The sequence below is a fragment of the Lytechinus variegatus genome, chromosome 5 (assembly GCF_018143015.1).
Source record: "Lytechinus variegatus isolate NC3 chromosome 5, Lvar_3.0, whole genome shotgun sequence".
Taxonomy (NCBI): domain Eukaryota; kingdom Metazoa; phylum Echinodermata; class Echinoidea; order Temnopleuroida; family Toxopneustidae; genus Lytechinus; species Lytechinus variegatus.
This window is the reverse complement of record NC_054744.1, coordinates 18,762,111-18,773,001: the sequence shown is the minus strand read 5'-3', so window position 1 is coordinate 18,773,001 and position 10,891 is coordinate 18,762,111.

Sequence of the window (10,891 nt, the reverse complement as noted above, 5' to 3'; positions counted from 1 at the left end):
TTTATCATTTATTGGTAACAGGTTGAATGGATGATATTTCCTACTTTTCAAACAATTCTCGCCGCTCGCCTATTTATAATCACAAAATATATAATCCAATTGAAACTGAGGACCGTATTAACGTAACATAGATTTTCGAAAAGCGGGGGTATATAGATAAGATCAATCATGGCAGGATTCACCGCCCCCCCCCCCCCTTCTCAAGAACTAATACGCCTGTATTGGATTTCTGTTCAATACAGGGTGAATTCCAAAAATATGATAAAGTTTAGATTATGGGGCCCGACCAACGGCAGCTGTTAAAATAAACCAAAGATTTATTGGATCTTTATTCTAACCAAATGAGTCGGTCACCTTTACCAATCTTTTTGAATAGAATATTAAACTTTTTTTATTACAAAGGAATATCAAAGAGGCGACATGTCCATCCAGCGACCATGACATTGACTTCTTTAACTGTTTTTATTTTTCATTAAATCTATTTTTTTTCTGGGGGATACTTACTATACCAATTTGGGGAGACCACAACACTTGAAGGGGTTGAATCGACATCGGCAAAACGTTGCGATCAGAAGTAGAATGATCTGTTGATATTACACACAGAAAATAATTATTTGCTCTTGGCCAGTTCCCACTGACGGACCCTCTCTCCCTCAACTTTCCCAGTTTCCTCCTTTATCCGTCTCTCTTTTATTTTTTTTTCTCGATATACAGATACATTTTTAATATTGTAGTTTGAAATAAAAATACTAAATAGATTAAATTATTGCAGGCCCATTCCTGTTAGGCGATTCAGAATTGGATTAGATAGAGAAAGATGATTTTGAAGGGGGAATTGTATACAAACCCCATCTTTCCCACCGTCTTAGATTTCCATCATCTCTGTTATCGAGTTTGAGGACCAAAATACTATATCAATGAAATAACAAATAGATATCAATTTTTACATTTTCATGTAAATGTGGATGGGCGTTTCAAACTTCTCTATTCACTACAAGAAATTAATGTCCTCAGAGCTCTGTATCCTTCGCATGTGTATACAGACTGTTGGGCCGTATCTCTGATCAGCATGGTCGCGGTATGAAAGTATGAAATATGCAATATGAATGGAATAATACGAACGTGTGATCTGACTCACAGATGTAAACAGAAAAGGCGCACAATACAGAAAAAATACGACCATTGTAATTCTAAAATGTCGTCTCGCGTGGGCAATGAACACTCATAGAAATTCATGTTGAGTAAATAGCGATGCAAAGCTGTATCTGTGTATTTTGAATTATTTCACAATGGCATGTATCTGGTTTAAAAAATGTATTCGGATAATTGTCTTTTATCAAGAAATATACAATAAATAATATGATAAGCGGGTACATGTAGATCTGTCTACCTTTGTAGAACAGGATCATGATTGTATTTTATTTTATTATTTTAACTGAAATAATTATGAACTTCCCGAATTAAAATACATTCTCTCTTAAAAATGTTGGGCAATATACTGTCCATAACAATTGGTTACAATTTTATCAAAGGCCGAGGTAGTTTTAAACCAATGAGTGCTTTGGGTGAAAACTGCTATAAAGCCTATAATACACAGTATTTGATGAAAACTACCCAGAGTTGGATACATTTTTTTAACATATTGTTGTGTGGACAGTATGTTGCCAAACATTTTAAGAGTATTGGCAATTCCTTCTCAACCTAAATCTATGAGTTTATACTTGGAAACCATAGGGTAGATCGTAAGAGATATAGTACGTTATCATACATGATGAAAAAAAATAATATACACTGCATTATCAGTCAATATTCGATCACTCGTGCACAATTGATATTCAAATGTCATAGCAACTCCGTAGTGTATGAACAGACTGTATACAGCATACCAATACGATGAACATAATATAATTATCAAATATACATATTAATCAAATAAATTTACCGCTACAGGAATGTTGATACCAATCCAATAGACCTGCATGGTGGTAGTATCACAAGATATTGCTGACATGTTGACGGGTAGATCATTAGAATAATTCGAAGACGCCATGGTCACGGTTGTGGGCTGTGTGGAAGATTCGGTGTATATACAATGCAAGGAAAAGCTGCCCCTCGTATCAAATAGTTTTTACCATGGAGCTAAATCATGTATGCTAACAGATGCTCATGCCTTGTTACTCATATAGCTCGAAGATCCAGCGTGCCGCTGATACACAATAAGTAATATGATACCAGCATAAGAAAATATATAAAGAGTAAGCAGGGGCGACCCCATGGGTATTTTACTATGTGTGGCAAACTGAACTAAATATGACATAATTTTTTTACATAATTGAATATGCATGTAGAGGAAGGTGTTTATTCTCCGTTTTTTCATTAACACTTAATTTCATAAACATATCCCATTTTTTAAAATAAGAAAAATCATAAAAAACCAACAGAAATTTCGGTATATAAATTATAATAAAGGCCTCACCGAGGTGGTGTATAAATCAGCATAATTTGTTTGCCTATCATAACTGGTAGACTAATCGTATAACTGTGAAAACCACTGGCGTAAATCCGTGTTGATGGGTGGGGATGACTGAAATATTTTGGCATTTTTTTGCAATCATGTTTTTAGATATGCAAGGAATTGTCATTGATATGTCCACACTGCATGGCGTTCCGTGGGTCACGTCATTGTGGGGGCACCAGCAAATTTTTAATCACTCGGTGAGCGCGTGAAGCGCGAGCTGATTTTGTTCACATTCACACCTAAAAAGGGACATTATAATCAAATTTATGTAATCATGATAGGTACCTGTCTTGCTAAACAATGCGAGCGCGAAGCGCGAGCTGAAATTTTCTTATATTTTGACCACAAACAGCGAGATTTTAAGGAATATATTTTAGGAATCCATTAAGAGTATGCATATCTCACCATAGTCATCTAATGCGAGTGCCAAGCGCTTGCTGATTTTATTAGAATTACATCTGAACACATGAAACACTCTTCGTAGTCATTGCAATCATGATTATAACATACGCATTTTACCAATCAAATATTGCGAGCGCGAAGCGCGAGATGAAAATTTAGATAATTCAGACCTGAAGTGGGGCATTCTAAGGTTTCTTTGTAGGAATTAACTAGGACCATATAGGTATTTCATTAACCAAATGATGCGAGCGCGAAGCGCGAGCTGAAAATTTTTCTTATTCAGATCAGAGGAAGTGACATTTTAAGGACTGAATTTAGGAATTCACGAAGAGCAGACATATCTCACCAATCCACTAATGCGAACGTAATCACGGACAGGAAATGTATATACAGAGACCTTAACATGGGGCGATCACTTTTTGAATCATGTAAAAGAAGCATATGTCAATATATAACTCAAGTGCTAAAAAAAATATTTGGTTTATATTGACTTGAAAACGTGATATTTTAGTACAACAGGATTATATATCTTGTTAAACAGACAATGCGAGCACCAGGAACAATGAAGACGTAGGCCCTGGGCAAATTATGTTTCATACAGTTATGATAAAAATGTTTCTTATGTAATGTAACATAAATAATTATGATATAACATTATAATGAATTATATTTTCTTCTTTCCCACTACGTTTCTCTTCCTTTCTCCCTCATTTCTCCTTTTCCCCGTTTTTTTTTTGGGGGGGGTGCATGTGCCCCCATGCCCTCGGTAGTTACGCCACTGTATGTACCCCTCCGATATTGTTATCTTTTTTACCCCATGATGGTTTAACGGTTTTATTAGAGATTACATTCAATATGTTTAGACATTCCATCTTAATCCCTCCCCCAAAAAAACCCCAACATTGATGAATTGGAAGAAACGGGGGTTTCTATTCAATGTTATAATAAGGACAAAAGTATTTCGTTTACAAATGGTGAACTGGCTCTTTATTTGCATTTTATGATTCAATGATATTGTTTTACTTATTAAGCCGTATTTTAAGAAGAATTTTCACCAACAAAACAATTATCTCTTGTGATTTTTTTTCATTTCTTCCGTAAAAAGTGGGGGGATGTTTGTACAGGCCATCCCCCTCCTCGAAAAGTGGGGGGATATATCCCCCATCCCCCCTCCCCCGGGATTTACGCCAGTGGTGAAAACGCAGTTTAAAATTTATAAACAGCGCTGATTAAGCCAGTCACTCTACAACTATTGTTTAAACTTCTAAACATTAACTGACAATGTGAAAAATTCCTTTCCCCATATCCATGCTCTTTCGGTTTCTAAACATACGTCATTCTCGCGCCGATCTCTAACCTTCTGTCCGATTGCGCATACTTTAACCCAACATTCCTTTCATATTTCTTTCTTTCTTATTGTGTATATTTAGGGCTTATTTGTAGGTTTGTTTATTATATGTAACTTGTATACCAGAAAACTATTGTCTGGCGAGCACTATGAGAATTCTTTCGACCATGTGTGCGCTGCCCCTCTTTTTCTCATTTTCTTTCCCTCTCTCCCCTCTTTCTATTTCCTTCTTTCTTTCTCTTTTTTCCTTCCTTCCTTCCTTCCTTTTCTTTCTTTCCTCCTTATTTCTTCCTTCTATCCATCAATCAACAAATAAATAAGTATTTTTGTGAGTTTTGAAAATATATGAATAATTAGCATATTTAATGAGTTTCAAAATTCTGAGTTGAAATTTTGTATCTTAACCTCGAGCTATCATATCACCTAAAGCAAACAAAATTGAAATTGATCAATAAATGAAGAAAAAACGTTTTTGTGATTTATGAATAATCTTTGAATAAATTAGAATAAATAATTTTGTAGTCATAGTCAAAATTTCAAATTTTGTGTACAAGTTTGGTGAACCTCATGCAGCTCTACCAGATGGAAAAAAAATCAAAATCAGTCAAAAAATAAAGAGGCATTTTCTGTGATTTATGAATACATTTTGCATAAAGTAGCATATATAATTTTCTATAGAAAATTTAAAAATTTTGTGTAGAAGTTTAGTGAACCTCATGAAGTTCTACCAGATGGAAGAAAAAAATCAAAATCGGTCAACAATTACAGAAGAAGCATTTTATGTGAATTATGAATATATTTTGCATAAATTAGCACATATAATTTTCTACAGAAAATTTCAAAATTTTGTGTATAAGTTTGGTGAACCTCATGAAGTTCTACCAGATGGAAGAAAAAAATCAAAATCAGTCAACAATTAAAGAAGCATTTTTATGTGAATTTTTTAAAATATGCATAAATTAGCATATTTAATGAGTTTCAAAATTTGGACTTGAAATGACGAAGAAGCATTTTGAAATTCAGTCAGTCAAATAAAGAAGAAGCATTTTCTGTGATTCATGAATTTCGCATAGATTAGCATAAATAATTTTCTACTCCAAATTTAAAATTTCTGTATAGAATTTTGGTGAACCTCATGAAGCTCTACCAGATGGAAGAAAAAAAATTCAAAATAGGTCAACAAATAAAGAAGAAGCATTTTATGTAAATTTTTTAAAATATGCATAAATTAATTTCGCATAAATTAGCATAAAAATTGTTCTATTCAAAATTCTGTGTAGAATTTTGGTGAACCTCATAAAGCTCTACCAGATGGAAGCAAAAATTTCAAAATCAGTCAAGAAATATAAAGAAGCGTTTTTTGTGAAGTTTGAAAAATGCGCATAAATTAGCATCTTTAATGAGTTTCAAAATTCTGTGTAGAAATTATGAATCCCCACCTAGTGCTATCATATAAAGCAAACAGAATTGAAATCGGACTTGAAATGGCAAAGAAGAAGCATTTTGAAATTGTGGACGGACGACAGACGACGGATGCCACGGCAAATACATGTCAGGCCCTTCGGGCCGGATGAGAGAACACTACATGTCAGTCACTGTACCAGAAAATGATGTAACAATATATATTAATAACAAAAAATATATTGCATAAACGAGTTTCAAAATTACAATAAGAAGGGAAAATGTGTAACTTGTTTTGTAATTACCATATCAAAATAGCATCTCTTTATCTTTTTTTCAAATGATTTCTCATGGAATAACAAATGAATATTAAACATATTTACTAAAACAGCGCATATCCTAATAGACATGTAATTCTTTTGTAATATAGATGTGATTTAAAGTCTCTCACATCCTTGCCCTTAAGTTAATTTCTTGGCATTTTCTTCATTAAAAAGAGAGTATGAAAAATACTCAGATGTACTGGCAATAATGGAAGATGTGGATAAATACAATTTAAACAAAAAGCAAATAATTTGTTCATATAAGTCTTACATTAAACAAGGAGATATGAGTTTAAATAAATAAAACTTTGACAATGTTTTCCACTGTATTTTTGGACTAAATAAATAGCCCCCAAAAAGATTTGGTTAAAAATATATCTCTGAATATTAACAGTTCCACGTTGATTAACATGGAGCTATGGGATAACATTCAAATAGATAAGACATCAAATAATCATTTTGACTTTTATTGTATATAAACCCCTCAAAAAAAGTTCTGCAACTCACTTTTGGGGGATGATAAATTTTTTGTTACTGAAGTATAAAAGATGAAACTGGTATCATTTGAAAGATTAATTATTCGTCTTTACAATGATGTGCCATCTGCTGTGATTATGTCATCATGAAACATTCAGTTATCCAGAATGTAGAGATAAGTCAGAAGTGAAATGTTGCAAAATGCATTGTTTTTTAAACAAGAGTCCGCAGGTGACAGTGAATGCACTCAGCCCATCCTCAAAACAATTGGAAATTCGCTATTGGAAACAACAAATTTGGCAACATTTTATTTTTTACATTCCTGCATATTTATCACGTCTGTGCATTTCATGATAACATTAGCATTACAAATGACACATGATTGTAAAGAGGAATAATTATGCTTTTACACTTGGTGATGGCACACTAAGAAATTTATTAGCACTCAAACTTGAGTTGCAGAACTTTTTTTTGAGGGGTTTATATATTTGCATAAATATAACAGCCTCCATAATTAGCTTTGGTTAAAAATATTAACCTTAGGGACAAAAGTGATCAATGAACTACCCTGTATCGTGTTGAATATGTATATTTGTATAATAATACATATTGATTCACATAAATATAATTTTCAGTCTCCATAATTAGCTTTGGTTAAAAATAGTAACCTTAGGGACAAAAGTGATCAAGAAACTACCCTGTATCATTTTAATGTACACTTGTATAATAATACATATTAATTCACATTGTTGGTCAACATTTTCTATAAAAGAAAGAATCCACAAATACCTTTCTCCACAACAAGATTACCCTATTACCAAAGTAGGACATACAACTTCATGGAATTGCACTACAAAAAGAAAGTTCTTTATCATAAATAGTATTAATATATAACAAGAGTGTCGCTAGTCGCTAAGGCGAGCACGTAATACGCCCGCCTGCAACACAGAAATTAGAGTTATTGGACATGCAAGAAAAGTAGAAGATGCCAACTTCACCTTGACCTTCTGACCTCAAAATCAATAGAATTGCTGGATCTATGCTAGTATCATACACATCAAATTATATGAGCCTAGGTTAAGTTCAACTAAAGTTATCACGTTAACAAGGATTTCAGAAGGGTAAGATGAAAACATGTCAGTGTGACCTTTACCTTTGACCTTTTGATCTCAAAATCAAAAATCTTCCTGGGATCTATGCTAGTATCATACAAACCGAATTATATGAGCCTAGGCAAAGTCAAACTGAAGTTATCGCGTTCACGAGGAAAAGTTAACGGACAGACAAGCGTGATACCATAACACGTCCCGTATAGGACAGGCTAAAAAAAATCACACAATTACTTATCAACTTCACTGTCAGATACACATGTAAAGTGACTGAAAGAAATAATTAAAATTATCATAGAGATAAATAAGAATATGAATCACAAAAAACTAAATTTCCAAAGCTTACCATGACCACTGTGAAATGCATACTTTAATGTTGTGTAAAGGTATATTTGCCATTTTTCATGGCAGTTCAGGAATACAAAAATGAAAGACATAAGTGGAAAGATATTCAGCTGCATTAAATTTCAATCCACATAATTTCTGTAGAAAAGTATGAATTAATGAATGAATCAAAGTGTCAAGTTGAAAGACAAATGGATAAATAGTACCACTGACATACATATTACAAATACTCTATTTCATGGTTTAAAACCTAATTTGTGAACATAGCTGAATGTCGTCTAGTAGTTATGATCTCGTCATTCAATCTGAGGGAGGTGGGTACGATTTCACACCATGGCGTGTTTTCATTCAGCAAGAAAATTACCCACGCTGTGCTGCGCTCAACCCAGGTGAAGTGAATGGGTACCTGGTAGGAATTTATTCCTTGAAACGTCGAGTGCGTAACAGCTGCTCTGCTACAGCAAGGGAAATTATGCTGCATTACTTTAGAGCACTAGGAGATTTCTGATAAAGTAAGTGTTCAGTGCTATGTAAACAAGTATAATTATTATGATTGAATTGTTGAAAAATTATTTTGAACTTCAGCTTCAAAAATCTACAATTTTTTTAGTCCTTGCAAAATATTTCATTCCAATGTTTATGAATTCTCTAAAGTATGATTCTAAGGGAGGTTTTAAAAAAGAATAATTATACAACAGGTTCCAACAAAAGGCCCCCCTTTTTTTAATGGATATTCTCTTTGTGCTGAAATATTTCACTCATATATTTCATTGCAGATATAATGTACTTAAAGTGTCAAATTGTAATTACATACACAGTTGACATTGTAGAGGTTCAACATCCAAATTTAACCATATTCTACTTTTATGTGTATAGTATTTCATACACTGACTATGATTATAATTCATTTCATGGTGTCCCAGCTTTCTGACTTGTTTAATACAGTTTATAGTTTAGTTTAGTTTACTCTAACGATGTTGTAGGACTAAGCCTGTTCATGAATTAAAGTAGAATGTCTATTGCTGCTCTCCTTCAGACTAAATTAGATGCGCTACTTATGATGGCAGGGGTATAGTAGACAGCAAAAACAATTCCATGGAAACACAATAGAGAATCGAAAATCACTCAAAATCATAGGCAATCTTCTCCCAATGCTTATCCAGTCTATTCTTAAATGCAATCACTGAACAAGCAGTAACTACATCTTCTGGGAGACTGTTCCACACATCTATCACTCGGTTAGCAAAGAAAAACTTACGCACATCAAGACGTGAATATTTTTTTTTCCAGCTTTAAGGAACGACCATTCCCCACTCCTTGGGGAGTATTTCAGAAATCCCAACATTGGATTACAGATATTTTTTTACAAGACCTTACCCTATGCATCAATTGGGAACCCAATCAACACCTGACTATAGGTAAAAAATGTCAAATGAAGATCAGTGTCAGACCAAAAAAAAGTGGTATGTATGGTTGGACAGAATGCACACTTCTTTCTCTTTCTTTCAGTTTTTACTCTGAATAATAATTGTCACAATTAGTCAGTTTATAATAATTGCTCCTAGTACTAGATTAAACGTCTGCAAAGTAAAGCATCATTTAAAAAAATATTATGTCTGCAGCTCAAGGTGATTTTTTTTTTTTCATTGCACAAACTCATTCACTGACTTTCCTAATCCAACTTATTTTTAGAACTTGATGAAGGGTAAAGTATAGAAGTATCCCAACAAAAGATAAGGAATATGCGAATATTAGGGGGGCGTTGTGGTATAGTGGTTATAACTCTCATCTTTCAACCTGAGGGACATGGGTTCGATTCCCAGACATGGCACGTTTTCCTTGATCAAGAAATTGATCCACATTATGCTGCACTCAACCCAGGTGAGGCAAATGGGTACCCAGAAGGATTAATTCCTTGAATGCACCAAGTGCCTTTAGTAGCTGGAGCCACTGTGGGGGTAACATATAGTGCGCCATTGCATGGGCAACTAGATAATGCACTTCTCATAAATTATCATTAACAATACCATGCAAAAATCAAAAATAAAATTGTGATTCAAAATTCACAATATCTTATAAATATAATATCAAGGATAAAAAAAGGCATTCAAGAATTGCACTTTCATACAAAGGACGTATGATTTCAGATATCATACAGTGGTCTGCAAATCCTAACAGCCCAAAAATAGGAAAAGATTGAAATATTCCAGAAATATGAACCTTTTTAAATTAAACACCCTAGTTAAATTGGCAATTTTGTCTCCCCAAGATGGGAATATTCTCATTCAGTAGGAACATTTGACAAAAAAACCCAAATTTGTGAAATGTGGATGTTTCAAACACAAGTAACTTTATACATATCTTCACATAAAACAATGAAACTTTTTCATCATTTACTCAGAAACTCATACCCCAAGAGTTGATTCCTTTAGTTTATATCTGGACAGCAGAGTAGCAGTAAGTGCTTAGCTGTCCTCTTTTTTAAAAATACATTTAAATCCAATAACCCAAGTGCTCCGAAAACGGCTAATGGTTCTAGTTGCCAACAAATATCAATAGCTTTATGTCCTCTCTGAAAGGCTTGGTAATAAGGATAAATGCATTCAGAAATGCACTTGCCAGAATGTAGTTTCATACATTGGTAACCCACACAACCTAAGCCCTGTAACATAAAGCAAAATGATTGACTGTGGGGTTTATTTAAGATTGATCATACACAATAATCAATGCAATTAATCCTAGAAATCATAATATGATACCAAGTATCAAAGCGTAGTTGAGTATATGCACATACTAACTGTGCTATATAAATGGACATATTATCATTATTATCATAGAAATCAGGCCCGCGAGTAATCGCTGAACATTATAATTCAGGGCACAGCTTTACCAGAAAGCTATTAAGCTTGCATGCCTACATTTTAAAATTAGGTGTGAATAAATGCATTTTTTTCTGAGACTGCCTTCT